The sequence below is a fragment of the Delphinapterus leucas genome, chromosome 19 (genome assembly GCF_059928025.1).
Source record: "Delphinapterus leucas isolate spDelLeu-1000000601 "Yukka" chromosome 19, BTC_Dleu_Yukka2, whole genome shotgun sequence".
NCBI lineage: Eukaryota > Metazoa > Chordata > Mammalia > Artiodactyla > Monodontidae > Delphinapterus > Delphinapterus leucas.
Genome location: NC_143147.1, coordinates 29518002 through 29542362, shown reverse-complemented (window position 1 = coordinate 29542362; position 24361 = coordinate 29518002). Strand labels below are relative to the sequence as shown.

At 77.1% G+C, this 24361-nt stretch overlaps 23 non-coding genes across 23 annotated transcripts; all 23 read right to left on the bottom strand.

The window, feature by feature from the left end:
- Window positions 1-446: 446 nt before the first annotated feature.
- Window positions 447-565, bottom strand: LOC149746171 (5S ribosomal RNA). The gene has a single exon (XR_016389284.1). It is a non-coding gene; the product is annotated as a 5S ribosomal RNA (ribosomal RNA).
- Window positions 566-1499: 934 nt separating this feature from the next.
- Window positions 1500-1618, bottom strand: LOC149746170 (5S ribosomal RNA). The gene has a single exon (XR_016390480.1). It is a non-coding gene; the product is annotated as a 5S ribosomal RNA (ribosomal RNA).
- A 934-nt stretch (window positions 1619-2552) lies between these two features.
- Window positions 2553-2671, bottom strand: LOC149746169 (5S ribosomal RNA). The gene has a single exon (XR_016389283.1). It is a non-coding gene; the product is annotated as a 5S ribosomal RNA (ribosomal RNA).
- Window positions 2672-3605: 934 nt separating this feature from the next.
- LOC149746168 (5S ribosomal RNA) lies at window positions 3606-3724 on the bottom strand. The gene has a single exon (XR_016390479.1). It is a non-coding gene; the product is annotated as a 5S ribosomal RNA (ribosomal RNA).
- Window positions 3725-4658: 934 nt separating this feature from the next.
- LOC149746167 (5S ribosomal RNA) lies at window positions 4659-4777 on the bottom strand. The gene has a single exon (XR_016389282.1). It is a non-coding gene; the product is annotated as a 5S ribosomal RNA (ribosomal RNA).
- A 933-nt stretch (window positions 4778-5710) lies between these two features.
- On the bottom strand, window positions 5711-5829 carry LOC149746166 (5S ribosomal RNA). Its single transcript, XR_016390478.1, has one exon. It is a non-coding gene; the product is annotated as a 5S ribosomal RNA (ribosomal RNA).
- A 933-nt stretch (window positions 5830-6762) lies between these two features.
- LOC149746165 (5S ribosomal RNA) lies at window positions 6763-6881 on the bottom strand. The gene has a single exon (XR_016389281.1). It is a non-coding gene; the product is annotated as a 5S ribosomal RNA (ribosomal RNA).
- A 934-nt stretch (window positions 6882-7815) lies between these two features.
- Window positions 7816-7934, bottom strand: LOC149746164 (5S ribosomal RNA). The gene has a single exon (XR_016390477.1). It is a non-coding gene; the product is annotated as a 5S ribosomal RNA (ribosomal RNA).
- A 934-nt stretch (window positions 7935-8868) lies between these two features.
- On the bottom strand, window positions 8869-8987 carry LOC149746163 (5S ribosomal RNA). Its single transcript, XR_016390476.1, has one exon. It is a non-coding gene; the product is annotated as a 5S ribosomal RNA (ribosomal RNA).
- Window positions 8988-9921: 934 nt separating this feature from the next.
- LOC149746162 (5S ribosomal RNA) lies at window positions 9922-10040 on the bottom strand. The gene has a single exon (XR_016389280.1). It is a non-coding gene; the product is annotated as a 5S ribosomal RNA (ribosomal RNA).
- A 933-nt stretch (window positions 10041-10973) lies between these two features.
- Window positions 10974-11092, bottom strand: LOC149746161 (5S ribosomal RNA). The gene has a single exon (XR_016390475.1). It is a non-coding gene; the product is annotated as a 5S ribosomal RNA (ribosomal RNA).
- A 933-nt stretch (window positions 11093-12025) lies between these two features.
- On the bottom strand, window positions 12026-12144 carry LOC149746160 (5S ribosomal RNA). Its single transcript, XR_016389279.1, has one exon. It is a non-coding gene; the product is annotated as a 5S ribosomal RNA (ribosomal RNA).
- Window positions 12145-13077: 933 nt separating this feature from the next.
- Window positions 13078-13196, bottom strand: LOC149746159 (5S ribosomal RNA). The gene has a single exon (XR_016390474.1). It is a non-coding gene; the product is annotated as a 5S ribosomal RNA (ribosomal RNA).
- Window positions 13197-14129: 933 nt separating this feature from the next.
- On the bottom strand, window positions 14130-14248 carry LOC149746158 (5S ribosomal RNA). The gene has a single exon (XR_016389278.1). It is a non-coding gene; the product is annotated as a 5S ribosomal RNA (ribosomal RNA).
- Window positions 14249-15181: 933 nt separating this feature from the next.
- Window positions 15182-15300, bottom strand: LOC149746157 (5S ribosomal RNA). The gene has a single exon (XR_016389277.1). It is a non-coding gene; the product is annotated as a 5S ribosomal RNA (ribosomal RNA).
- A 933-nt stretch (window positions 15301-16233) lies between these two features.
- On the bottom strand, window positions 16234-16352 carry LOC149746156 (5S ribosomal RNA). Its single transcript, XR_016390207.1, has one exon. It is a non-coding gene; the product is annotated as a 5S ribosomal RNA (ribosomal RNA).
- Window positions 16353-17273: 921 nt separating this feature from the next.
- Window positions 17274-17392, bottom strand: LOC149746155 (5S ribosomal RNA). The gene has a single exon (XR_016390473.1). It is a non-coding gene; the product is annotated as a 5S ribosomal RNA (ribosomal RNA).
- Window positions 17393-18326: 934 nt separating this feature from the next.
- LOC149746154 (5S ribosomal RNA) lies at window positions 18327-18445 on the bottom strand. The gene has a single exon (XR_016390472.1). It is a non-coding gene; the product is annotated as a 5S ribosomal RNA (ribosomal RNA).
- A 934-nt stretch (window positions 18446-19379) lies between these two features.
- LOC149746153 (5S ribosomal RNA) lies at window positions 19380-19498 on the bottom strand. Its single transcript, XR_016389276.1, has one exon. It is a non-coding gene; the product is annotated as a 5S ribosomal RNA (ribosomal RNA).
- Window positions 19499-20432: 934 nt separating this feature from the next.
- Window positions 20433-20551, bottom strand: LOC149746152 (5S ribosomal RNA). The gene has a single exon (XR_016390471.1). It is a non-coding gene; the product is annotated as a 5S ribosomal RNA (ribosomal RNA).
- Window positions 20552-21485: 934 nt separating this feature from the next.
- LOC149746151 (5S ribosomal RNA) lies at window positions 21486-21604 on the bottom strand. Its single transcript, XR_016389275.1, has one exon. It is a non-coding gene; the product is annotated as a 5S ribosomal RNA (ribosomal RNA).
- Window positions 21605-22543: 939 nt separating this feature from the next.
- LOC149746150 (5S ribosomal RNA) lies at window positions 22544-22662 on the bottom strand. Its single transcript, XR_016389639.1, has one exon. It is a non-coding gene; the product is annotated as a 5S ribosomal RNA (ribosomal RNA).
- A 933-nt stretch (window positions 22663-23595) lies between these two features.
- LOC149746149 (5S ribosomal RNA) lies at window positions 23596-23714 on the bottom strand. Its single transcript, XR_016389273.1, has one exon. It is a non-coding gene; the product is annotated as a 5S ribosomal RNA (ribosomal RNA).
- Window positions 23715-24361: the final 647 nt, after the last annotated feature.

Here is a 24361-nt window from a genome sequence, read left to right as displayed (position 1 = left end):
GCAGGCCCGGGGAAGCGGCCCCTGCCCTCGATCCCGCTCCCGCACCCGGCAGCGGCGGCGACACGGCGGGGGGCGGGGCTTTTGCCGGAGGGAGCTGTGGAGGGACACACCCACCGGCACACAGGTGGCGGCCCCGGGGCGGGGCGCCGGTGGGGGCGGCCAGGTGCAGGTCGAGGGGCTCGCTGGCCGAAGGGACGGCAACCGGGCCCGCGGCGGAGCCTGGGTCCGGGCCAGGCACCCCGGGGTCGTCTGGGGTGCGGCTGCCTTCCCGTGCCGCCTTCTGGCCGCCTGGCGGGCCGGGCCGGCGGGGAGCGCCCCCTCCGGCGCGCGCGCCGTGGTGGGAGGGGCCTGAGGAGGCGGGGCCTGCAGCGGGGCCCCGGCGCGGGCGGAGCCGGCGGCCACCGCCCGCGGGCGAGTTAAAGGAGAAGGCGGAGCGGGAGGCAAAAAGCCTACAGCACCCGGTATTCCCAGGCGGTCTCCCATCCAAGTACTAACCAGGCCCGACCCTGCTTAGCTTCCGAGATCAGACGAGATCGGGCGCGTTCAGGGTGGTATGGCCGTAGACGGGGGCGGGGACGGCGGGCTGCCTCTTGAGGCCCACTTTCGCTGGCGCTTGCGCCTCACCGCCAGCCTGGCGGTCAGCCCGCCCCGGCAGGACCCCGTCGCCCGCCCAGGCAGGGGGAACGGAGGTCTCGGGTACCGGGCGGTGGCGGAGGTGGAGGGTTTGGCCACCCCCTCCCAGCCGAGGGCGGGCGTGACCCAGCGAACCCTTCCGCGCTTGGCGCCTCGCCCAAGATCCGGCCCTTCGCTCACAGGGACGTGGCCCCGGAGGCTTCAGGGCCCGGGGCCCGCGGTCCCTTGGGCATCGCCCCTGCCCGCCCACGCGGCGCTAGGCGCCGCCCAGCCGCAGCCCGGGCCGGCCCTCCTGCCCGACAGCAGCTGGCCCGAAGCCACTGGGAGCCACCATCGTGTCGCCACGGCCCCTCAGCCCCGGCGAGGCCACCCTTGCCCGCACACCACCCGCCGGGCTCAGTAGCCCGCCCCTGGCGGCCGGCAGGCCCGGGGAAGCGGCCCCTGCCCTCGATCCCGCTCCCGCACCCGGCCGCGGCGGTGACACGGCTGGGGGCGGGGCTTTTGCCGGAGGGAGCTGTGGAGGGACACACCCACCGGCACACAGGTGGCGGCCCCGGGGCGGGGCGCCGGTGGGGGCGGCCAGGTGCAGGTCGAGGGGCTCGCTGGCCGAAGGGACGGCAACCGGGCCCGCGGCGGAGCCTGGGTCCGGGCCAGGCACCCCGGGGTCGTCTGGGGTGCGGCTGCCTTCCAGGGCCGCCTTCTGGCCGCCTGGCGGGCCGGGCCGGCGGGGAGCGCCCCCTCCGGCGCGCGCGCCGTGGTGGGAGGGGCCTGAGGAGGCGGGGCCTGCAGCGGGGCCCCGGCGCGGGCGGAGCCGGCGGCCACCGCCCGCGGGCGAGTTAAAGGAGAAGGCGGAGCGGGAGGCAAAAAGCCTACAGCACCCGGTATTCCCAGGCGGTCTCCCATCCAAGTACTAACCAGGCCCGACCCTGCTTAGCTTCCGAGATCAGACGAGATCGGGCGCGTCCAGGGTGGTATGGCCGTAGACGGGGGCGGGGACGGCGGGCTGCCTCTTGAGGCCCACTTTCGCTGGCGCTTGCGCCTCACCGCCAGCCTGGCGGTCAGCCCGCCCCGGCAGGACCCCGTCGCCCGCCCAGGCAGGGGGAACGGAGGTCTCGGGTACCGGGCGGTGGCGGAGGCGGAGGGTTTGGCCACCCCCTCCCAGCCGAGGGCGGGCGTGACCCAGCGAACCCTTCGGCGCTTGGCGCCCCGCCCAAGATCCGGCCCGTCGCTCACAGGGACGTGGCCCCGGAGGCTTCAGGGCCCGGGGCCCGCGGTCCCTTGGGCATCGCCCCTGCCCGCCCACGCGGCGCTAGGCGCCGCCCAGCCGCAGCCCGGGCCGGCCCTCCTGCCCGACAGCAGCTGGCCCGAAGCCACTGGGAGCCACCATCGTGTCGCCACGGCCCCTCAGCCCCGGCGAGGCCACCCTTGCCCGCACACCACCCGCCGAGCTCAGGAGCCCGCCCCTGGCGGCCGGCAGGCCCGGGGAAGCGGCCCCTGCCCTCGATCCCGCTCCCGCACCCGGCCGCGGCGGCGACACGGCGGGGGGCGGGGCTTTTGCCGGAGGGAGCTGTGGAGGGACACACCCACCGGCACACAGGTGGCGGCCCCGGGGCGGGGCGCCGGTGGGGGCGGCCAGGTGCAGGTCGAGGGGCTCGCTGGCCGAAGGGACGGCAACCGGGCCCGCGGCGGAGCCTGGGTCCGGGCCAGGCACCCCGGGGTCGTCTGGGGTGCGGCTTCCTTCCAGGGCCGCCTTCTGGCCGCCTGGCGGGCCGGGCCGGCGGGGAGCGCCCCCTCCGGCGCGGGCGCCGTGGTGGGAGGGGCCTGAGGAGGCGGGGCCTGCAGCGGGGCCCCGGCGCGGGCGGAGCCGGCGGCCACCGCCCGCGGGCGAGTTAAAGGAGAAGGCGGAGCGGGAGGCAAAAAGCCTACAGCACCCGGTATTCCCAGGCGGTCTCCCATCCAAGTACTAACCAGGCCCGACCCTGCTTAGCTTCCGAGATCAGACGAGATCGGGCGCGTTCAGGGTGGTATGGCCGTAGACGGGGGCGGGGACGCCGGGCTGCCTCTTGAGGCCCACTTTCGCTGGCGCTTGCGCCTCACCGCCAGCCTGGCGGTCAGCCCGCCCCGGCAGGACCCCGTCGCCCGCCCAGGCAGGGGGAACGGAGGTCTCGGGTACCGGGCGGTGGCGGAGGTGGAGGGTTTGGCCACCCCCTCCCAGCCGAGGGCGGGCGTGACCCAGCGAACCCTTCCGCGCTTGGCGCCTCGCCCAAGATCCGGCCCTTCGCTCACAGGGACGTGGCCCCGGAGGCTTCAGGGCCCGGGGCCCGCGGTCCCTTGGGCATCGCCCCTGCCCGCCCACGCGGCGCTAGGCGCCGCCCAGCCGCAGCCCTGGCCGGCCCTCCTGCCCGACAGCAGCTGGCCCGAAGCCACTGGGAGCCACCATCGTGTCGCCACGGCCCCTCAGCCCCGGCGAGGCCACCCTTGCCCGCACACCACCCGCCGGGCTCAGTAGCCCGCCCCTGGCGGCCGGCAGGCCCGGGGAAGCGGCCCCTGCCCTCGATCCCGCTCCCGCACCCGGCCGCGGCGGTGACACGGCTGGGGGCGGGGCTTTTGCCGGAGGGAGCTGTGGAGGGACACACCCACCGGCACACAGGTGGCGGCCCCGGGGCGGGGCGCCGGTGGGGGCGGCCAGGTGCAGGTCGAGGGGCTCGCTGGCCGAAGGGACGGCAACCGGGCCCGCGGCGGAGCCTGGGTCCGGGCCAGGCACCCCGGGGTCGTCTGGGGTGCGGCTGCCTTCCAGGGCCGCCTTCTGGCCGCCTGGCGGGCCGGGCCGGCGGGGAGCGCCCCCTCCGGCGCGCGCGCCGTGGTGGGAGGGGCCTGAGGAGGCGGGGCCTGCAGCGGGGCCCCGGCGCGGGCGGAGCCGGCGGCCACCGCCCGCGGGCGAGTTAAAGGAGAAGGCGGAGCGGGAGGCAAAAAGCCTACAGCACCCGGTATTCCCAGGCGGTCTCCCATCCAAGTACTAACCAGGCCCGACCCTGCTTAGCTTCCGAGATCAGACGAGATCGGGCGCGTCCAGGGTGGTATGGCCGTAGACGGGGGCGGGGACGGCGGGCTGCCTCTTGAGGCCCACTTTCGCTGGCGCTTGCGCCTCACCGCCAGCCTGGCGGTCAGCCCGCCCCGGCAGGACCCCGTCGCCCGCCCAGGCAGGGGGAACGGAGGTCTCGGGTACCGGGCGGTGGCGGAGGCGGAGGGTTTGGCCACCCCCTCCCAGCCGAGGGCGGGCGTGACCCAGCGAACCCTTCGGCGCTTGGCGCCCCGCCCAAGATCCGGCCCGTCGCTCACAGGGACGTGGCCCCGGAGGCTTCAGGGCCCGGGGCCCGCGGTCCCTTGGGCATCGCCCCTGCCCGCCCACGCGGCGCTAGGCGCCGCCCAGCCGCAGCCCGGGCCGGCCCTCCTGCCCGACAGCAGCTGGCCCGAAGCCACTGGGAGCCACCATCGTGTCGCCACGGCCCCTCAGCCCCGGCGAGGCCACCCTTGCCCGCACACCACCCGCCGAGCTCAGGAGCACGCCCCTGGCGGCCGGCAGGCCCGGGGAAGCGGCCCCTGCCCTCGATCCCGCTCCCGCACCCGGCCGCGGCGGCGACACGGCGGGGGGCGGGGCTTTTGCCGGAGGGAGCTGTGGAGGGACACACCCACCGGCACACAGGTGGCGGCCCCGGGGCGGGGCGCCGGTGGGGGCGGCCAGGTGCAGGTCGAGGGGCTCGCTGGCCGAAGGGACGGCAACCGGGCCCGAGGCGGAGCCTGGGTCCGGGCCAGGCACCCCGGGGTCGTCTGGGGTGCGGCTGCCTTCCAGGGCCGCCTTCTGGCCGCCTGGCGGGCCGGGCCGGCGGGGAGCGCCCCCTCCGGCGCGCGCGCCGTGGTGGGAGGGGCCTGAGGAGGCGGGGCCTGCAGCGGGGCCCCGGCGCGGGCGGAGCCGGCGGCCACCGCCCGCGGGCGAGTTAAAGGAGAAGGCGGAGCGGGAGGCAAAAAGCCTACAGCACCCGGTATTCCCAGGCGGTCTCCCATCCAAGTACTAACCAGGCCCGACCCTGCTTAGCTTCCGAGATCAGACGAGATCGGGCGCGTTCAGGGTGGTATGGCCGTAGACGGGGGCGGGGACGGCGGGCTGCCTCTTGAGGCCCACTTTCGCTGGCGCTTGCGCCTCACCGCCAGCCTGGCGGTCAGCCCGCCCCGGCAGGACCCCGTCGCCCGCCCAGGCAGGGGGAACGGAGGTCTCGGGTACCGGGCGGTGGCGGAGGCGGAGGGTTTGGCCACCCCCTCCCAGCCGAGGGCGGGCGTGACCCAGCGAACCCTTCCGCGCTTGGCGCCCCGCCCAAGATCCGGCCCGTCGCTCACAGGGACGTGGCCCCGGAGGCTTCAGGGCCCGGGGCCCGCGGTCCCTTGGGCATCGCCCCTGCCCGCCCACGCGGCGCTAGGCGCCGCCCAGCCGCAGCCCGGGCCGGACCTCCTGCCCGACAGCAGCTGGCCCGAAGCCACTGGGAGCCACCATCGTGTCGCCACGGCCCCTCAGCCCCGGCGAGGCCACCCTTGCCCGCACACCACCCGCCGAGCTCAGGAGCCCGCCCCTGGCGGCCGGCAGGCCCGGGGAAGCGGCCCCTGCCCTCGATCCCGCTCCCGCACCCGGCCGCGGCGGCGACACGGCGGGGGGCGGGGCTTTTGCCGGAGGGAGCTGTGAGGGACACACCCACCGGCACACAGGTGGCGGCCCCGGGGCGGGGCGCCGGTGGGGGCGGCCAGGTGCAGGTCGAGGGGCTCGCTGGCCGAAGGGACGGCAACCGGGCCCGCGGTGGAGCCTGGGTCCGGGCCAGGCACCCCGGGGGCGTCTGGGGTGCGGCTGCCTTCCAGGGCCGCCTTCTGGCCGCCTGGCGGGCCGGGCCGGCGGGGAGCGCCCCCTCCGGCGCGCGCGCCGTGGTGGGAGGGGCCTGAGGAGGCGGGGCCTGCAGCGGGGCCCCGGCGCGGGCGGAGCCGGCGGCCACCGCCCGCGGGCGAGTTAAAGGAGAAGGCGGAGCGGGAGGCAAAAAGCCTACAGCACCCGGTATTCCCAGGCGGTCTCCCATCCAAGTACTAACCAGGCCCGACCCTGCTTAGCTTCCGAGATCAGACGAGATCGGGCGCGTCCAGGGTGGTATGGCCGTAGACGGGGGCGGGGACGGCGGGCTGCCTCTTGAGGCCCACTTTCGCTGGCGCTTGCGCCTCACCGCCAGCCTGGCGGTCAGCCCGCCCCGGCAGGACCCCGTCGCCCGCCCAGGCAGGGGGAACGGAGGTCTCGGGTACCGGGCGGTGGCGGAGGCGGAGGGTTTGGCCACCCCCTCCCAGCCGAGGGAGGGCGTGACCCAGCGAACCCTTCTGCGCTTGGCGCCCCGCCCAAGATCCGGCCCGTCGCTCACAGGGACGTGGCCCCGGAGGCTTCAGGGCCCGGGGCCCGCGGTCCCTTGGGCATCGCCCCTGCCCGCCCACGCGGCGATAGGCGCCGCCCAGCCGCAGCCCGGGCCGGCCCTCCTGCCGACAGCAGCTGGCCCGAAGCCACTGGGAGCCACCATCGTGTCGCCACGGCCCCTCAGCCCCGGCGAGGCCACCCTTGCCCGCACACCACCCGCCGAGCTCAGGAGCCCGCCCCTGGCGGCCGGCAGGCCCGGGGAAGCGGCCCCGGCCCTCGATCCCGCTCCCGCACCCGGCCGCGGTGGCGACACGGCGGGAGGCGGGGCTTTTGCCGGAGGGAGCTGTGGAGGGACACACCCACCGGCACACAGGTGGCGGCCCCGGGGCGGGGCGCCGGTGGGGGCGGCCAGGTGCAGGTCGAGGGGCTCGCTGGCCGAAGGGACGGCAACCGGGCCCGCGGCGGAGCCTGGGTCCGGGCCAGGCACCCCGGGGGCGTCTGGGGTGCGGCTGCCTTCCAGGGCCGCCTTCTGGCCGCCTGGCGGGCCGGGCCGGCGGGGAGCGCCCCCTCCGGCGCGCGCGCCGTGGTGGGAGGGGCCTGAGGAAGAGGGGCCTGCAGCAGGGCCCCGGCGCGGGCGGAGCCGGCGGCCACCGCCCGCGGGCGAGTTAAAGGAGAAGGCGGAGCGGGAGGCAAAAAGCCTACAGCACCCGGTATTCCCAGGCGGTCTCCCATCCAAGTACTAACCAGGCCCGACCCTGCTTAGCTTCCGAGATCAGACGAGATCGGGCGCGTTCAGGGTGGTATGGCCGTAGACGGGGGCGGGGACGGCGGGCTGCCTCTTGAGGCCCACTTTCGCTGGCGCTTGCGCCTCACCGCCAGCCTGGCGGTCAGCCCGCCCCGGCAGGACCCCGTCGCCCGCCCAGGCAGGGGGAACGGAGGTCTCGGGTACCGGGCGGTGGCGGAGGCGGAGGGTTTGGCCACCCCCTCCCAGCCGAGGGCGGGCGTGACCCAGCGAACCCTTCGGCGCTTGGCGCCCCGCCCAAGATCCGGCCCGTCGCTCACAGGGACGTGGCCCCGGAGGCTTCAGGGCCCGGGGCCCGCGGTCCCTTGGGCATCGCCCCTGCCCGCCCACGCGGCGCTAGGCGCCGCCCAGCCGCAGCCCGGGCCGGCCCTCCTGCCCGACAGCAGCTGGCCCGAAGCCACTGGGAGCCACCATCGTGTCGCCACGGCCCCTCAGCTCCGGCGAGGCCACCCTTGCCCGCACACCACCCGCCGAGCTCAGGAGCCCGCCCCTGGCGGCCGGCAGGCCCGGGGAAGCGGCCCCTGCCCTCGATCCCGCTCCCGCACCCGGCAGCGGCGGCGACACGGCGGGGGGCGGGGCTTTTGCCGGAGGGAGCTGTGGAGGGACACACCCACCGGCACACAGGTGGCGGCCCCGGGGCGGGGCGCCGGTGGGGGCGGCCAGGTGCAGGTCGAGGGGCTCGCTGGCCGAAGGGACGGCAACCGGGCCCGCGGCGGAGCCTGGGTCCGGGCCAGGCACCCCGGGGTCGTCTGGGGTGCGGCTGCCTTCCAGGGCCGCCTTCTGGCCGCCTGGCGGGCCGGGCCGGCGGGGAGCGCCCCCTCCGGCGCGCGCGCCGTGGTGGGAGGGGCCTGAGGAGGCGGGGCCTGCAGCGGGGCCCCGGCGCGGGCGGAGCCGGCGGCCACCGCCCGCGGGCGAGTTAAAGGAGAAGGCGGAGCGGGAGGCAAAAAGCCTACAGCACCCGGTATTCCCAGGCGGTCTCCCATCCAAGTACTAACCAGGCCCGACCCTGCTTAGCTTCCGAGATCAGACGAGATCGGGCGCGTCCAGGGTGGTATGGCCGTAGACGGGGGCGGGGACGGCGGGCTGCCTCTTGAGGCCCACTTTCGCTGGCGCTTGCGCCTCACCGCCAGCCTGGCGGTCAGCCCGCCCCGGCAGGACCCCGTCGCCCGCCCAGGCAGGGGGAACGGAGGTCTCGGGTACCGGGCGGTGGCGGAGGCGGAGGGTTTGGCCACCCCCTCCCAGCCGAGGGCGGGCGTGACCCAGCGAACCCTTCGGCGCTTGGCGCCCCGCCCAAGATCCGGCCCGTCGCTCACAGGGACGTGGCCCCGGAGGCTTCAGGGCCCGGGGCCCGCGGTCCCTTGGGCATCGCCCCTGCCCGCCCACGCGGCGCTAGGCGCCGCCCAGCCGCAGCCCGGGCCGGCCCTCCTGCCCGACAGCAGCTGGCCCGAAGCCACTGGGAGCCACCATCGTGTCGCCACGGCCCCTCAGCCCCGGCGAGGCCACCCTTGCCCGCACACCACCCGCCGAGCTCAGGAGCCCGCCCCTGGCGGCCGGCAGGCCCGGGGAAGCGGCCCCTGCCCTCGATCCCGCTCCCGCACCCGGCCGCGGCGGCGACACGGCGGGGGGCGGGGCTTTTGCCGGAGGGAGCTGTGGAGGGACACACCCACCGGCACACAGGTGGCGGCCCCGGGGCGGGGCGCCGGTGGGGGCGGCCAGGTGCAGGTCGAGGGGCTCGCTGGCCGAAGGGACGGCAACCGGGCCCGCGGCGGAGCCTGGGTCCGGGCCAGGCACCCCGGGGTCGTCTGGGGTGCGGCTGCCTTCCAGGGCCGCCTTCTGGCCGCCTGGCGGGCCGGGCCGGCGGGGAGCGCCCCCTCCGGCGCGCGCGCCGTGGTGGGAGGGGCCTGAGGAGGCGGGGCCTGCAGCGGGGCCCCGGCGCGGGCGGAGCCGGCGGCCACCGCCCGCGGGCGAGTTAAAGGAGAAGGCGGAGCGGGAGGCAAAAAGCCTACAGCACCCGGTATTCCCAGGCGGTCTCCCATCCAAGTACTAACCAGGCCCGACCCTGCTTAGCTTCCGAGATCAGACGAGATCGGGCGCGTCCAGGGTGGTATGGCCGTAGACGGGGGCGGGGACGGCGGGCTGCCTCTTGAGGCCCACTTTCGCTGGCGCTTGCGCCTCACCGCCAGCCTGGCGGTCAGCCCGCCCCGGCAGGACCCCGTCGCCCGCCCAGGCAGGGGGAACGGAGGTCTCGGGTACCGGGCGGTGGCGGAGGCGGAGGGTTTGGCCACCCCCTCCCAGCCGAGGGCGGGCGTGACCCAGCGAACCCTTCGGCGCTTGGCGCCCCGCCCAAGATCCGGCCCGTCGCTCACAGGGACGTGGCCCCGGAGGCTTCAGGGCCCGGGGCCCGCGGTCCCTTGGGCATCGCCCCTGCCCGCCCACGCGGCGCTAGGCGCCGCCCAGCCGCAGCCCGGGCCGGCCCTCCTGCCCGACAGCAGCTGGCCCGAAGCCACTGGGAGCCACCATCGTGTCGCCACGGCCCCTCAGCCCCGGCGAGGCCACCCTTGCCCGCACACCACCCGCCGAGCTCAGGAGCCCGCCCCTGGCGGCCGGCAGGCCCGGGGAAGCGGCCCCTGCCCTCGATCCCGCTCCCGCACCCGGCCGCGGCGGCGACACGGCGGGGGGCGGGGCTTTTGCCGGAGGGAGCTGTGGAGGGACACACCCACCGGCACACAGGTGGCGGCCCCGGGGCGGGGCGCCGGTGGGGGCGGCCAGGTGCAGGTCGAGGGGCTCGCTGGCCGAAGGGACGGCAACCAGGCCCGAGGCGGAGCCTGGGTCCGGGCCAGGCACCCCGGGGTCGTCTGGGGTGCGGCTGCCTTCCAGGGCCGCCTTCTGGCCGCCTGGCGGGCCGGGCCGGCGGGGAGCGCCCCCTCCGGCGCGCGCGCCGTGGTGGGAGGGGCCTGAGGAGGCGGGGCCTGCAGCGGGGCCCCGGCGCGGGCGGAGCCGGCGGCCACCGCCCGCGGGCGAGTTAAAGGAGAAGGCGGAGCGGGAGGCAAAAAGCCTACAGCACCCGGTATTCCCAGGCGGTCTCCCATCCAAGTACTAACCAGGCCCGACCCTGCTTAGCTTCCGAGATCAGACGAGATCGGGCGCGTTCAGGGTGGTATGGCCGTAGACGGGGGCGGGGACGGCGGGCTGCCTCTTGAGGCCCACTTTCGCTGGCGCTTGCGCCTCACCGCCAGCCTGGCGGTCAGCCCGCCCCGGCAGGACCCCGTCGCCCGCCCAGGCAGGGGGAACGGAGGTCTCGGGTACCGGGCGGTGGCGGAGGCGGAGGGTTTGGCCACCCCCTCCCAGCCGAGGGCGGGCGTGACCCAGCGAACCCTTCCGCGCTTGGCGCCCCGCCCAAGATCCGGCCCGTCGCTCACAGGGACGTGGCCCCGGAGGCTTCAGGGCCCGGGGCCCGCGGTCCCTTGGGCATCGCCCCTGCCCGCCCACGCGGCGCTAGGCGCCGCCCAGCCGCAGCCCGGGCCGGACCTCCTGCCCGACAGCAGCTGGCCCGAAGCCACTGGGAGCCACCATCGTGTCGCCACGGCCCCTCAGCCCCGGCGAGGCCACCCTTGCCCGCACACCACCCGCCGAGCTCAGGAGCCCGCCCCTGGCGGCCGGCAGGCCCGGGGAAGCGGCCCCTGCCCTCGATCCCGCTCCCGCACCCGGCCGCGGCGGCGACACGGCGGGGGGCGGGGCTTTTGCCGGAGGGAGCTGTGAGGGACACACCCACCGGCACACAGGTGGCGGCCCCGGGGCGGGGCGCCGGTGGGGGCGGCCAGGTGCAGGTCGAGGGGCTCGCTGGCCGAAGGGACGGCAACCGGGCCCGCGGTGGAGCCTGGGTCCGGGCCAGGCACCCCGGGGGCGTCTGGGGTGCGGCTGCCTTCCAGGGCCGCCTTCTGGCCGCCTGGCGGGCCGGGCCGGCGGGGAGCGCCCCCTCCGGCGCGCGCGCCGTGGTGGGAGGGGCCTGAGGAGGCGGGGCCTGCAGCGGGGCCCCGGCGCGGGCGGAGCCGGCGGCCACCGCCCGCGGGCGAGTTAAAGGAGAAGGCGGAGCGGGAGGCAAAAAGCCTACAGCACCCGGTATTCCCAGGCGGTCTCCCATCCAAGTACTAACCAGGCCCGACCCTGCTTAGCTTCCGAGATCAGACGAGATCGGGCGCGTCCAGGGTGGTATGGCCGTAGACGGGGGCGGGGACGGCGGGCTGCCTCTTGAGGCCCACTTTCGCTGGCGCTTGCGCCTCACCGCCAGCCTGGCGGTCAGCCCGCCCCGGCAGGACCCCCTCGCCCGCCCAGGCAGGGGGAACGGAGGTCTCGGGTACCGGGCGGTGGCGGAGGCGGAGGGTTTGGCCACCCCCTCCCAGCCGAGGGAGGGCGTGACCCAGCGAACCCTTCTGCGCTTGGCGCCCCGCCCAAGATCCGGCCCGTCGCTCACAGGGACGTGGCCCCGGAGGCTTCAGGGCCCGGGGCCCGCGGTCCCTTGGGCATCGCCCCTGCCCGCCCACGCGGCGATAGGCGCCGCCCAGCCGCAGCCCGGGCCGGCCCTCCTGCCGACAGCAGCTGGCCCGAAGCCACTGGGAGCCACCATCGTGTCGCCACGGCCCCTCAGCCCCGGCGAAGCCACCCTTGCCCGCACACCACCCGCCGAGCTCAGGAGCCCGCCCCTGGCGGCCGGCAGGCCCGGGGAAGCGGCCCCGGCCCTCGATCCCGCTCCCGCACCCGGCCGCGGTGGCGACACGGCGGGAGGCGGGGCTTTTGCCGGAGGGAGCTGTGGAGGGACACACCCACCGGCACACAGGTGGCGGCCCCGGGGCGGGGCGCCGGTGGGGGCGGCCAGGTGCAGGTCGAGGGGCTCGCTGGCCGAAGGGACGGCAACCGGGCCCGCGGCGGAGCCTGGGTCCGGGCCAGGCACCCCGGGGGCGTCTGGGGTGCGGCTGCCTTCCAGGGCCGCCTTCTGGCCGCCTGGCGGGCCGGGCCGGCGGGGAGCGCCCCCTCCGGCGCGCGCGCCGTGGTGGGAGGGGCCTGAGGAAGAGGGGCCTGCAGCAGGGCCCCGGCGCGGGCGGAGCCGGCGGCCACCGCCCGCGGGCGAGTTAAAGGAGAAGGCGGAGCGGGAGGCAAAAAGCCTACAGCACCCGGTATTCCCAGGCGGTCTCCCATCCAAGTACTAACCAGGCCCGACCCTGCTTAGCTTCCGAGATCAGACGAGATCGGGCGCGTTCAGGGTGGTATGGCCGTAGACGGGGGCGGGGACGGCGGGCTGCCTCTTGAGGCCCACTTTCGCTGGCGCTTGCGCCTCACCGCCAGCCTGGCGGTCAGCCCGCCCCGGCAGGACCCCGTCGCCCGCCCAGGCAGGGGGAACGGAGGTCTCGGGTACCGGGCGGTGGCGGAGGCGGAGGGTTTGGCCACCCCCTCCCAGCCGAGGGCGGGCGTGACCCAGCGAACCCTTCGGCGCTTGGCGCCCCGCCCAAGATCCGGCCCGTCGCTCACAGGGACGTGGCCCCGGAGGCTTCAGGGCCCGGGGCCCGCGGTCCCTTGGGCATCGCCCCTGCCCGCCCACGCGGCGCTAGGCGCCGCCCAGCCGCAGCCCGGGCCGGCCCTCCTGCCCGACAGCAGCTGGCCCGAAGCCACTGGGAGCCACCATCGTGTCGCCACGGCCCCTCAGCCCCGGCGAGGCCACCCTTGCCCGCACACCACCCGCCGGGCTCAGGAGCCCGCCCCTGGCGGCCGGCAGGCCCGGGGAAGCGGCCCTGCCCTCGATCCCGCTCCCGCACCCGGCCGCGGCGGCGACACGGCGGGGGGCGGGGCTTTTGCCGGAGGGAGCTGTGGAGGGACACACCCACCGGCACACAGGTGGCGGCCCCGGGGCGGGGCGCCGGTGGGGGCGGCCAGGTGCAGGTCGAGGGGCTCGCTGGCCGAAGGGACGGCAACCAGGCCCGAGGCGGAGCCTGGGTCCGGGCCAGGCACCCCGGGGGCGTCTGGGGTGCGGCTGCCTTCCAGGGCCGCCTTCTGGCCGCCTGGCGGGCCGGGCCGGCGGGGAGCGCCCCCTCCGGCGCGCGCGCCGTGGTGGGAGGGGCCTGAGGAGGCGGGGCCTGCAGCGGGGCCCCGGCGCGGGCGGAGCCGGCGGCCACCGCCCGCGGGCGAGTTAAAGGAGAAGGCGGAGCGGGAGGCAAAAAGCCTACAGCACCCGGTATTCCCAGGCGGTCTCCCATCCAAGTACTAACCAGGCCCGACCCTGCTTAGCTTCCGAGATCAGACGAGATCGGGCGCGTCCAGGGTGGTATGGCCGTAGACGGGGGCGGGGACGGCGGGCTGCCTCTTGAGGCCCACTTTCGCTGGCGCTTGCGCCTCACCGCCAGCCTGGCGGTCAGCCCGCCCCGGCAGGACCCCGTCGCCCGCCCAGGCAGGGGGAACGGAGGTCTCGGGTACCGGGCGGTGGCGGAGGCGGAGGGTTTGGCCACCCCCTCCCAGCCGAGGGAGGGCGTGACCCAGCGAACCCTTCTGCGCTTGGCGCCCCGCCCAAGATCCGGCCCGTCGCTCACAGGGACGTGGCCCCGGAGGCTTCAGGGCCCGGGGCCCGCGGTCCCTTGTGCATCGCCCCTGCCCGCCCACGCGGCGATAGGCGCCGCCCAGCCGCAGCCCGGGCCGGCCCTCCTGCCGACAGCAGCTGGCCCGAAGCCACTGGGAGCCACCATCGTGTCGCCACGGCCCCTCAGCCCCGGCGAGGCCACCCTTGCCCGCACACCACCCGCCGAGCTCAGGAGCCCGCCCCTGGCGGCCGGCAGGCCCGGGGAAGCGGCCCCGGCCCTCGATCCCGCTCCCGCACCCGGCCGCGGTGGCGACACGGCGGGGGGCGGGGCTTTTGCCGGAGGGAGCTGTGGAGGGACACACCCACCGGCACACAGGTGGCGGCCCCGGGGCGGGGCGCCGGTGGGGGCGGCCAGGTGCAGGTCGAGGGGCTCGCTGGCCGAAGGGACGGCAACCGGGCCCGCGGCGGAGCCTGGGTCCGGGCCAGGCACCCCGGGGGCGTCTGGGGTGCGGCTGCCTTCCAGGGCCGCCTTCTGGCCGCCTGGCGGGCCGGGCCGGCGGGGAGCGCCCCCTCCGGCGCGCGCGCCGTGGTGGGAGGGGCCTGAGGAAGAGGGGCCTGCAGCAGGGCCCCGGCGCGGGCGGAGCCGGCGGCCACCGCCCGCGGGCGAGTTAAAGGAGAAGGCGGAGCGGGAGGCAAAAAGCCTACAGCACCCGGTATTCCCAGGCGGTCTCCCATCCAAGTACTAACCAGGCCCGACCCTGCTTAGCTTCCGAGATCAGACGAGATCGGGCGCGTTCAGGGTGGTATGGCCGTAGACGGGGGCGGGGACGGCGGGCTGCCTCTTGAGGCCCACTTTCGCTGGCGCTTGCGCCTCACCGCCAGCCTGGCAGTCAGCCCGCCCCGGCAGGACCCCGTCGCCCGCCCAGGCAGGGGGAACGGAGGTCTCGGGTACCGGGCGGTGGCGGAGGCGGAGGGTTTGGCCACCCCCTCCCAGCCGAGGGCGGGCGTGACCCAGCGAACCCTTCGGCGCTTGGCGCCCCGCCCAAGATCCGGCCCGTCGCTCACAGGGACGTGGCCCCGGAGGCTTCAGGGCCCGGGGCCCGCGGTCCCTTGGGCATCGCCCCTGCCCGCCCACGCGGCGCTAGGCGCCGCCCAGCCGCAGCCCGGGCCGGCCCTCCTGCCCGACAGCAGCTGGCCCGAAGCCACTGGGAGCCACCATCGTGTCGCCACGGCCCCTCAGCCCCGGCGAGGCCACCCTTGCCCGCACACCACCCGCCGGGCTCAGGAGCCCGCCCCTGGCGGCCGGCAGGCCCGGGGAAGCGGCCCTGCCCTCGATCCCGCTCCCGCACCCGGCCGCGGCGGCGACACGGCGGGGGGCGGGGCTTTTGCCGGAGGGAGCTGTGGAGGGACACACCCACCGGCACACAGGTGGCGGCCCCGGGGCGGGGCGCCGGTGGGGGCGGCCAGGTGCAGGTCGAGGGGCTCGCTGGCCGAAGGGACGGCAACCGGGCCCGCGGCGGAGCCTGGGTCCGGGCCAGGCACCCCGGGGGCGTCTGGGGTGCGGCTGCCTTCCAGGGCCGCCTTCTGGCCGCCTGGCGGGCCGGGCCGGCGGGGAGCGCCCCCTCCGGCGCGCGCGCCGTGGTGGGAGGGGCCTGAGGAGGCGGGGCCTGCAGCGGGACCCCGGCGCGGGCGGAGCCGGCGGCCACCGCCCGCGGGCGAGTTAAAGGAGAAGGCGGAGCTGGAGGCAAAAAGCCTACAGCACCCGGTATTCCCAGGCGGTCTCCCATCCAAGTACTAACCAGGCCCGACCCTGCTTAGCTTCCGAGATCAGACGAGATCGGGCGCGTTCAGGGTGGTATGGCCGTAGACGGGGGCGGGGACGGCGGGCTGCCTCTTGAGGCCCACTTTCGCTGGCGCTTGCGCCTCACCGCCAGCCTGGCGGTCAGCCCGCCCCGGCAGGACCCCGTCGCCCGCCCAGGCAGGGGGAACGGAGGTCTCGGGTACCGGGCGGTGGCGGAGGCGGAGGGTTTGGCCACCCCCTCCCAGCCGAGGACGGGCGTGACCCAGCGAACCCTTCCGCGCTTGGCGCCCCGCCCAAGATCCGGCCCGTCGCTCACAGGGACGTGGCCCCGGAGGCTTCAGGGCCCGGGGCCCGCGGTCCCTTGGGCATCGCCCCTGCCCGCCCACGCGGCGCTAGGCGCCGCCCAGCCGCAGCCCGGGCCGGACCTCCTGCCCGACAGCAGCTGGCCCGAAGCCACTGGGAGCCACCATCGTGTCGCCACGGCCCCTCAGCCCCGGCGAGGCCACCCTTGCCCGCACACCACCCGCCGAGCTCAGGAGCCCGCCCCTGGCGGCCGGCAGGCCCGGGGAAGCGGCCCCTGCCCTCGATCCCGCTCCCGCACCCGGCCGCGGCGGCGACACGGCGGGGGGCGGGGCTTTTGCCGGAGGGAGCTGTGAGGGACACACCCACCGGCACACAGGTGGCGGCCCCGGGGCGGGGCGCCGGTGGGGGCGGCCAGGTGAAGGTCGAGGGGCTCGCTGGCCGAAGGGACGGCAACCGGGCCCGCGGCGGAGCCTGGGTCCGGGCCAGGCACCCCGGGGTCGTCTGGGGTGCGGCTGCCTTCCAGGGACGCCTTCTGGCCGCCTGGCGGGCCGGGCGGTCGGGGAGCGCCCCCTCCGGCGCGCGCGCCGTGGTGGGAGGGGCCTGAGGAGGCGGGGCCTGCAGCGGGGCCCCGGCGCGGGCGGAGCCGGCGGCCACCGCCCGCGGGCGAGTTAAAGGAGAAGGCGGAGCGGGAGGCAAAAACCCTACAGCACCCGGTATTCCCATGCGGTCTCCCATCCAAGTACTAACCAGGCCCGACCCTGCTTAGCTTCCGAGATCAGACGAGATCGGGCGCGTTCAGAGTGGTATGGCCGTAGACGGGGGCGGGGACGGCGGGCTGCCTCCTGAGGCCCACTTTCGCTGGCGCTTGCGCCTCACCGCCAGCCTGGCGGTCAGCCCGCCCCGGCAGGAACCCGTCGCCCGCCCAGGCAGGGGGAACGGAGGTCTCGGGTACCGGGCGGTGCCGGAGGCGTAGGGTTTGGCCACCCCCTCCCAGCCGAGGGCGGGCGTGACCCAGCGAACCCTTCGGCGCTTGGCGCCCCGCCCAAGATCCGGCCCGTCGCTCACAGGGACGTGGCCGCGGAGGCTTCAGGGCCCGGGGCCCGCGGTCCCTTGGGCATCGCCCCTGCCCGCCGACGCGGCGCTAGGAGCCGCCCAGCCGCAGCCCGGGCCGGCCCTCCTGCCCGACAGCAGCTGGCCCGAAGCCACTGGGAGCCACCATCGTGTCGCCACGGCCCCTCAGCCCCGGCGAGGCCACCCTTGCCCGCACACCACCCGCCGGGCTCAGTAGCCCGCCCCTGGCGGCCGGCAGGCCAGGGGAAGCGGCCCCTGCCCTCGATCCCGCTCCCGCACCCGGCCGCGGCGGTGACACGGCGGGGGGCGGGGCTTTTGCCGGAGGGAGCTGTGGAGGGACACACCCACCGGCACACAGGTGGCGGCCCCGGGGCGGGGCGCCGGTGGGGGCGGCCAGGTGCAGGTCGAGGGGCTCACTGGCCGAAGGGACGGCAACCGGGCCCGCGGCGGAGCCTGGGTCCGGGCCAGGCACCCCGGGGCCTCTGGGGTGCGGCTGCATTCCAGGGCCGCCTTCTGGCCGGGCCGGCGGGGAGCGCCCCCTCCGGCGCGCGCGCCGTGGTGGGAGGGGCCTGAGGAGGAGGGGCCTGCAGCGGGGCCCCGGCGCGGGCGGAGCCGGCGGCCACCGCCCGCGGGCGAGTTAAAGGAGAAGGCGGAGCGGGAGGCAAAAAGCCTACAGCACCCGGTATTCCCAGGCGGTCTCCCATCCAAGTACTAACCAGGCCCGACCCTGCTTAGCTTCCGAGATCAGACGAGATCGGGCGCGTCCAGGGTGGTATGGCCGTAGACGGGGGCGGAGACGGCGGGCTGCCTCTTGAGGCCCACTTTCGCTGGCGCTTGCGCCTCACCGCCAGCCTGGCGGTCAGCCCGCCCCGGCAGGACCCCGTCGCCCGCCCAGGCAGGGGGAACGGATGTCTCGGGTACCGGGCGGTGGCGGAGGCGGAGGGTTTGGCCACCCCCTCCCAGCCGAGGGCGGGCGTGACCCAGCGAACCCTTCGGCGCTTGGCGCCCCGTCCAAGATCCGGCCCGTCGCTCACAGGGACGTGGCCCCGGAGGCTTCAGGGCCCGGGGCCCGCGGTGCCTTGGGCATCGCCCCTGCCCGCCCACGCGGCGCTAGGCGCCGCCCAGCCGCAGCCCGGGCCGACCCTCCTGCCCGACAGCAGCTTGCCCGAAGCCACTGTGAGCCACCATCGTGTCGCCACGGCCCCTCAGCCCCGGCGAGGCCACCCTTGCCCGCACACCACCCGCCGAGCTCAGGAGCCCGCCCCTGGGGGCCGGCAGGCCCGGGGAAGCGGCCCCTGCCGTCGATCCCGCTCCCGCACCCGGCCGCGGCGGCGACACGGCGGGGGGCGGGGCTTTTGCCTGAGGGAGCTGTGGAGGGACACACCCACCGGCACACAGGTGGCGGCCCCGGGGCTGGGCGCCGGTGGGGGCGGCCAGGTGCAGGTCGAGGGGCTCGCTGGCCGAAGGGACGGCAACCGGGCCCGCGGCGGAGCCTGGGTCCGGGCCAGGCACCCCGGGGGCGTCTGGGGTGCGGCTGACTTCCAGGGCCGCCTTCTGGCCGCCTGGCGGGCCGGGCCGGCGGGGAGCGCCCCCTCCGGCGCGCGCGCCGTGGTGGGAGGGGCCTGAGGAGGCGGGGCCTGCAGCGGGGCCCCGGCGCGGGCGGAGCCGGCGGCCACCGCCCGCGGGCGAGTTAAAGGAGAAGGCGGAGCGGGAGGCAAAAAGCCTACAGCACCCGGTATTCCCAGGCGGTCTCCCATCCAAGTACTAACCAGGCCCGACCCTGCTTAGCTTCCGAGATCAGACGAGATCGGGCGCGTCCAGGGTGGTATGGCCGTAGACGGGGGCGGGGACGGCGGGCTGCCTCTTGAGGCCCACTTTCGCTGGCGCTTGCGCCTCACCGCCAGCCTGGCGGTCAGCCCGCCCCGGCAGGACCCCGTCGCCCGCCCAGGCAGGGGGAACGGAGGTCTCGGGTACCGGGCGGTGGCGGAGGCGGAGGGTTTGGCCACCCCCTCCCAGCCGAGGGCGGGCGTGACCCAGCGAACCCTTCCGCGCTTGGCGCCCCGCCCAAGATCCGGCCCGTCGCTCACAGGGACGTGGCCCCGGAGGCTTCAGGGCCCGGGGCCCGCGGTCCCTTGGGCATCGCCCCTGCCCGCCCACGCGGCGCTAGGCGCCGCCCAGCCGCAGCCCGGGCCGGCCCTCCTGCCCGACAGCAGCTGGCCCGAAGCCACTGGGAGCCACCATCGTGTCGCCACGGCCCCTCAGCCCCGGCGAGGCCACCCTTGCCCGCACACCACCCGCCGAGCTCAGGAGCCCGCCCCTGGCGGCCGGCAGGCCCGGGGAAGCGGCCCCTGCCCTCGATCCCGCTCCCGCACCCGGCCGCGGCGGCGACACGGCGGGGGGCGGGGCTTTTGCCGGAGGGAGCTGTGGAGGGACACACCCACCGGCACACAGGTGGCGGCCCCGGGGCGGGGCGCCGGTGGGGGCGGCCAGGTGCAGGTCGAGGGGCTCGCTGGCCGAAGGGACGGCAACCAGGCCCGCGGCGGAGCCTGGGTCCGGGCCAGGCACCCCGGGGTCGTCTGGGGTGCGGCTGCCTTCCAGGGCCGCCTTCTGGCCGCCTGGCGGGCCGGGCCGGCGGGGAGCGCCCCCTCCGGCGCGCGCGCCGTGGTGGGAGGGGCCTGAGGAGGCGGGGCCTGCAGCGGGGCCCCGGCGCGGGCGGAGCCGGCGGCCACCGCCCGCGGGCGAGTTAAAGGAGAAGGCGGAGCGGGAGGCAAAAAGCCTACAGCACCCGGTATTCCCAGGCGGTCTCCCATCCAAGTACTAACCAGGCCCGACCCTGCTTAGCTTCCGAGATCAGACGAGATCGGGCGCGTTCAGGGTGGTATGGCCGTAGACGGGGGCGGGGACGGCGGGCTGCCTCTTGAGGCCCACTTTCGCTGGCGCTTCCGCCTCACCGCCAGCCTGGCGGTCAGCCCGCCCCGGCAGGACCCCGTCACCCGCCCAGGCAGGGGGAACGGAGGTCTCGGGTACCGGGCGGTGGCGGAGGCGGAGGGTTTGGCCACCCCCTCCCAGCCGAGGGAGGGCGTGACCCAGCGAACCCTTCTGCGCTTGGCGCCCCGCCCAAGATCCGGCCCGTCGCTCACAGGGACGTGGCCCCGGAGGCTTCAGGGCCCGGGGCCCGCGGTCCCTTGGGCATCGCCCCTGCCCGCCCACGCGGCGCTAGGCGCCGCCCAGCCGCAGCCCGGGCCGACCCTCCTGCCCGACAGCAGCTGGCCCGAAGCCACTGGGAGCCACCATCGTGTCGCCACGGCCCCTCAGCCCCGGCGAGGCCACCCTTGCCCGCACACCACCCGCCGAGCTCAGGAGCCCGCCCCTGGCGGCCGGCAGGCCCGGGGAAGCGGCCCCTGCCCTCGATCCCGCTCCCGCACCCGGCAGCGGCGGCGACACGGCGGGGGGCGGGGCTTTTGCCGGAGGGAGCTGTGGAGGGACACACCCACCGGCACACAGGTGGCGGCCCCGGGGCGGGGCGCCGGTGGGGGCGGCCAGGTGCAGGTCGACAGGCTCGCTGGCCGAAGGGACGGCAACCGGGCCCGCGGCGGAGCCTGGGTCCGGGCCAGGCACCCCGGGGGCGTCTGGGGTGCGGCTGACTTCCAGGGCCGCCTTCTGGCCGCCTGGCGGGCCGGGCCGGCGGGGAGCGCCCCCTCCGGCGCGCGCGCCGTGGTGGGAGGGGCCTGAGGAGGCGGGGCCTGCAGCGGGGCCCCGGCGCGGGCGGAGCCGGCGGCCACCGCCCGCGGGCGAGTTAAAGGAGAAGGCGGAGCGGGAGGCAAAAAGCCTACAGCACCCGGTATTCCCAGGCGGTCTCCCATCCAAGTACTAACCAGGCCCGACCCTGCTTAGCTTCCGAGATCAGACGAGATCGGGCGCGTCCAGGGTGGTATGGCCGTAGACGGGGGCGGGGACGGCGGGCTGCCTCTTGAGGCCCACTTTCGCTGGCGCTTGCGCCTCACCGCCAGCCTGGCGGTCAGCCCGCCCCGGCAGGACCCCGTCGCCCGCCCAGGCAGGGGGAACGGAGGTCTCGGGTACCGGGCGGTGGCGGAGGCGGAGGGTTTGGCCACCCCCTCCCAGCCGAGGGCGGGCGTGACCCAGCGAACCCTTCCGCGCTTGGCGCCCCGCCCAAGATCCGGCCCGTCGCTCACAGGGACGTGGCCCCGGAGGCTTCAGGGCCCGGGGCCCGCGGTCCCTTGGGCATCGCCCCTGCCCGCCCACGCGGCGCTAGGCGCCGCCCAGCCGCAGCCCGGGCCGGCCCTCCTGCCCGACAGCAGCTGGCCCGAAGCCACTGGGAGCCACCATCGTGTCGCCACGGCCCCTCAGCCCCGGCGAGGCCACCCTTGCCCGCACACCACCCGCCGAGCTCAGGAGCCCGCCCCTGGCGGCCGGCAGGCCCGGGGAAGCGGCCCCTGCCCTCGATCCCGCTCCCGCACCCGGCCGCGGCGGCGACACGGCGGGGGGCGGGGCTTTTGCCGGAGGGAGCTGTGGAGGGACACACCCACCGGCACACATGTGGCGGCCCCGGGGCGGGGCGCCGGTGGGGGCGGCCAGGTGCAGGTCGAGGGGCTCGCTGGCCGAAGGGACGGCAACCGGGCCCGCGGCGGAGCCTGGGTCCGGGCCAGGCACCCCGGGGTCGTCTGGGGTGCGGCTGCCTTCCAGGGCCGCCTTCTGTCCGCCTGGCGGGCCGGGCCGGCGGGGAGCGCCCCCTCCGGCGCGCGCGCCGTGGTGGGAGGGGCCTGAGGAGGCGGGGCCTGCAGCGGGGCCCCGGCGCGGGCGGAGCCGGCGGCCACCGCCCGCGGGCGAGTTAAAGGAGAAGGCGGAGCGGGAGGCAAAAAGCCTACAGCACCCGGTATTCCCAGGCGGTCTCCCATCCAAGTACTAACCAGGCCCGACCCTGCTTAGCTTCCGAGATCAGACGAGATCGGGCGCGTTCAGGGTGGTATGGCCGTAGACGGGGGCGGGGACGGCGACGGCGGGCTGCCTCTTGAGGCCCACTTTCGCTGGCGCTTGCGCCTCACCGCCAGCCTGGCGGTCAGCCCGCCCCGGCAGGACCCCTTCGCCCGCCCAGGCAGGGGGAACGGAGGTCTCGGGTACCGGGCGTTGGCGGAGGCGGAGGGTTTGGCCACCCCCTCCCAGCCGAGGGCGGGCGTGACCCAGCGAACCCTTCGGCGCTTGGCGCCCCGCCCAAGATCCGGCCCGTCGCTCACAGGGACGTGGCCCCGGAGGCTTCAGGGCCCGGGGCCCGCGGTCCCTTGGGCATCGCCCCTGCCCGCCCACGCGGCGCTAGGCGCCGCCCAGCCGCAGCCCGGGCCGGCCCTCCTGCCCGACAGCAGCTGGCCCGAAGCCACTGGGAGCCACCATCGTGTCGCCACGGCCCCTCAGCCCCGGCGAGGCCACCCTTGCCCGCATACCACCCGCCGAGCTCAGGAGCCCGCCCCTGGCGGCCGGCAGGCACGGGGAAGCGGCCCCTGCCGTCGATCCCGCTCCCGCACCCGGCCGCGGCGGCGACACGGCGGGGGGCGGGGCTTTTGCCGGAGGGAGCTGTGAGGGACACACCCACCGGCACACAGGTGGCGGCCCCAAGGCGGGGCGCCGGTGGGGGCGGCCAGGTGCAGGTCGAGGGGCTCACTGGCCGAAGGGACGGCAACCGGGCCCGCGGCGGAGCCTGGGTCCGGGCCAGGCACCCCGGGGTCGTCTGTGGTGCGGCTGCCTTCCAGGGCCGCCTTCTGGCCGCCTGGCGGGCCGGGCCGGCGGGGAGCGCCCCCTCCGGCGCGCGCGCCGTGGTGGGAGGGGCCTGAGGAGGCGGGGCCTGCAGCGGGGCCCCGGCGCGGGCGGAGCCGGCGGCCACCGCCCGCGGGCGAGTTAAAGGAGAAGGCGGAGCAGGAGGCAAAATGCCTACAGCACCCGGTATTCCCAGGCGGTCTCCCATCCAAGTACTAACCAGGCCCGACCCTGCTTAGCTTCCGAGATCAGACGAGATCGGGCGCGTCCAGGGTGGTATGGCCGTAGACGGGGGCGGGGACGGCGGGCTGCCTCTTGAGGCCCACTTTCGCTGGCGCTTGCGCCTCACCGCCAGCCTGGCGGTCAGCCCGCCCCGGCAGGACCCCGTCGCCCGCCCAGGCAGGGGGAACGGAGGTCTCGGGTACCGGGCGGTGGCGGAGGCGGAGGGTTTGGCCACCCCCTCCCAGCCGAGGGAGGGCGTGACCCAGCGAACCCTTCTGCGCTTGGCGCCCCGCCCAAGATCCGGCCCGTCGCTCACAGGGACGTGGCCCCGGAGGCTTCAGGGCCCGGGGCCCGCGGTCCCTTGGGCATCGCCCCTGCCCGCCCACGCGGCGATAGGCGCCGCCCAGCCGCAGCCCGGGCCGACCCTCCTGCCGACAGCAGCTGGCCCGAAGCCACTGGGAGCCACCATCGTGTCGCCACGGCCCCTCAGCCCCGGCGAGGCCACCCTTGCCCGCACACCACCCGCCGAGCTCAGGAGCCCGCCCCTGGCGGCCGGCAGGCCCGGGGAAGCGGCCCCGGCCCTCGATCCCGCTCCCGCACCCGGCCGCGGTGGCGACACGGCGGGGGGCGGGGCTTTTGCCGGAGGGAGCTGTGGAGGGACACACCCACCGGCACACAGGTGGCGGCCCCGGGGCGGGGCGCCGGTGGGGGCGGCCAGGTGCAGGTCGAGGGGCTCGCTGGCCGAAGGGACGGCAACCGGGCCCGCGGCGGAGCCTGGGTCCGGGCCAGGCACCCCGGGGGCGTCTGGGGTGCGGCTGCCTTCCAGGGCCGCCTTCTGGCCGCCTGGCGGGCCGGGCCGGCGGGGAGCGCCCCCTCCGGCGCGCGCGCCGTGGTGGGAGGGGCCTGAGGAAGAGGGGCCTGCAGCAGGGCCCCGGCGCGGGCGGAGCCGGCGGCCACCGCCCGCGGGCGAGTTAAAGGAGAAGGCGGAGCGGGAGGCAAAAAGCCTACAGCACCCGGTATTCCCAGGCGGTCTCCCATCCAAGTACTAACCAGGCCCGACCCTGCTTAGCTTCCGAGATCAGACGAGATCGGGCGCGTTCAGGGTGGTATGGCCGTAGACGGGGGCGGGGACGGCGGGCTGCCTCTTGAGGCCCACTTTCGCTGGCGCTTGCGCCTCACCGCCAGCCTGGCGGTCAGCCCGCCCCGGCAGGACCCCGTCGCCCGCCCAGGCAGGGGGAACGGAGGTCTCGGGTACCGGGCGGTGGCGGAGGCGGAGGGTTTGGCCACCCCCTCCCAGCCGAGGGCGGGCGTGACCCAGCGAACCCTTCCGCGCTTGGCGCCCCGCCCAAGATCCGGCCCGTCGCTCACAGGGACGTGGCGCCGGAGGCTTCAGGGCCCGGGGCCCGCGGTCCCTTGGGCATCGCCCCTGCCCGCCCACGCGGCGCTAGGCGCCGCCCAGCCGCAGCCCGGGCCGGACCTCCTGCCCGACAGCAGCTGGCCCGAAGCCACTGGGAGCCACCATCGTGTCGCCACGGCCCCTCAGCCCCGGCGAGGCCACCCTTGCCCGCACACCACCCGCCGAGCTCAGGAGCCCGCCCCTGGCGGCCGGCAGGCCCGGGGAAGCGGCCCCTGCCCTCGATCCCGCTCCCGCACCCGGCCGCGGCGGCGACACGGCGGGGGGCGGGGCTTTTGCCGGAGGGAGCTGTGAGGGACACACCCACCGGCACACAGGTGGCGGCCCCGGGGCGGGGCGCCGGTGGGGGCGGC